Source organism: Rhodamnia argentea, chromosome 6 (assembly GCF_020921035.1).
Source record: "Rhodamnia argentea isolate NSW1041297 chromosome 6, ASM2092103v1, whole genome shotgun sequence".
Lineage (NCBI taxonomy): Eukaryota > Viridiplantae > Streptophyta > Magnoliopsida > Myrtales > Myrtaceae > Rhodamnia > Rhodamnia argentea.
The window spans coordinates 410,001-412,220 of NC_063155.1; the positions used below are offsets into that span (position 1 = coordinate 410,001).

The 2,220-nt window shown below is 56.4% G+C and overlaps 2 non-coding genes across 2 annotated transcripts in view; both read right to left on the bottom strand.

Annotated features, from left to right (window-relative positions):
• LOC125315740 overlaps positions 1–726 on the bottom strand; it is a 3,390-nt gene extending 2,664 nt beyond the window's left edge. The window contains exon 1 of the ribosomal RNA XR_007199028.1: positions 1–726. This exon is cut by the window's left edge and continues 2,664 nt beyond it. This is a non-coding gene — a ribosomal RNA (28S ribosomal RNA).
• A 212-nt stretch (positions 727–938) lies between these two features.
• LOC125315707 lies at positions 939–1,094 on the bottom strand. Its single transcript, XR_007198995.1, has one exon. It is a non-coding gene; the product is annotated as a 5.8S ribosomal RNA (ribosomal RNA).
• Between the last annotated feature and the right edge of the window lie 1,126 nt (positions 1,095–2,220).

Here is a 2,220-nt window from a genome sequence, read left to right on the forward strand (position 1 = left end):
AGCTTCCTTACGCCTTACGGGTTTGCCACCCATTGACTCGCACACATGTCGACTCCTTGGTCCGTGTTTCAAGACGGGCCGAATGGGGAGCCCACTAGCCGATGCCCGGAGCACGCAGATGCCGAGGCACGCCGAGGCGCGTGCTGAATTCCACAATCGCAGTGGCGACGTTTCCACGGACGTATCAAAGGCCCGGGCTTGGGCCGCCACCGCAATCCGCATCGGTCCATGCCTCGAGTCGATCGGCGAGACCGGCTCATCGCCGTTCCACATCCGACCGAGGCACATCGCCGGCCCCCATCCGCTTCCCTCCCGACAATTTCAAGCACTCTTTGACTCTCTTTTCAAAGTCCTTTTCATCTTTCCCTCGCGGTACTTGTTTGCTATCGGTCTCTCGCCCATATTTAGCCTTGGACGGAATTTACCGCCCGATTAGGGCTGCATTCCCAAACAACCCGACTCGCCGACGAGTGCCTCGTGGTGCGACAGGGTCCGGACACGACGGGGCTCTCACCCTCTCGGCGCCCCCTTCCGGGGAACTTGGGGCCCGGTCCGTCGCCGAGGACGCTTCTCCGGACTACAATTCGAACGCCGAGGGCGCTCGATTCTCATGCTTGGGCTCTTCCCGGTTCGCTCGCCGTTACTAGGGGAATCCTTGTTAGTTTCTTTTCCTCCGCTTATTGATATGCTTAAACTCGGCGGGTAGCCCCGCTTGACACGGGGTCGCGTTGGTAAAGAGTAGATTCACGGAGCGCCCGCACGGGCGACACGCATGACATTGATCATTGGGGTCTCATCAACCACCGAATGTCGTGGTGCTAATCGCTCCAGCGCTCGATTTTGGGCCAACCGGGACGAAATCGTCGCGGGAGGCCAACATACGCACCCGAGTCCCGCCCGCCCAATTAAAGGCGAGGGATTAGGGGCAACGCCGTGTGTGACACCCGTGCAAACGTGCCCTCGACCGAATGGCCCGGGCGCAACTTGCGTTCAAAGACTCGATGGTTCACGGGATTCTCGCAATTCACACCAAGTATCGCAGTTCGCTACGTTCTTCATCGATGCGAGAGCCGAGATATCCGTTGCCGAGAGTCGTTATGAATAATAGGAGATTGCATGGCATCCCAAGCACGCACCATGTTCCGGGGTGATGGGAGCATCGCTCTCTTGTTCAAGTTCCTTGGCGCATTCCGCGCCGGGGTTCGTTGTGCCGGCGAGAAGGCCCGAGCGCTCAAGGCGCCCGTGCGATCCCAGCGTCGAGGGACGGTGGGAAAAGACCCACCGCCCCTATTGAGTTTTTTACGAGTTCTCCGGGTCATTACGCTAGGCGGGATTCGACAATGATCCTTCCGCGGGTTCACCTACGGAAACCTTGTTACGACTTCTCCTTCCTCTAAATGATAAGGTTCGGTGGACTTCTCGCGACGTCATCGGCGGCGAACCGCCCACGTCGCCGCGATCCGAACACTTCACCGGACCATTCAATCGGTAGGAGCGACGGGCGGTGTGTACAAAGGGCGAGGGACGTAGTCAACGCGAGCCGATGACTCGCGCTTACTAGGAATTCCTCGTTGAAGACCAACAATTGCAATGATCTATCCCCATCACGATGAAATTTCAAAGATTACCCGGGCCTGTCGGCCAAGGCTATAGACTCGTTGAATACATCGGTGTAGCGCGCGTGCGGCCCGTAACATCTAAGGGCATCACGGCACTGTTATTGCCTCAAACTTCCTTGGCCTAAGCGGCCATAGTCCCTCTAAGAAGCTGGCCGTGGAGATGTACATCCACATAGCTAGTTAGCAGCTGAGGTCTCGTTCGTTATCGGAATTAACCGGCACAAATCGCTCCACCAACTAAGAACGGCCATGCACCACCACCCATAGAATCAAGAAAGAGCTCTCGGTCCGTCAATCCTTACTATGTCTGGACCTGGTAAGTTTCCCCGTGTTGAGTCAAATTAAGCCGCAGGCTCCACTCCCGGTGGTGCCCTTCCGTCAATTCCTTTAAGTTTCAGCCTTGCGACCATACTCCCCCCGGAACCCAAAAACTTTGATTTCTCATAAGGTGCCGGCGGAGTCCTAAAAGCAACATCCGCCGATCCCTAGTCGGCATCGTTTATGGTTGAGACTAGGACGGTATCCGATCGTCTTCGAGCCCCCAACTTTCGTTCTTGATTAATGAAAACATCCTTGGCAAATGCTTTCGCAGGTTTTTTTT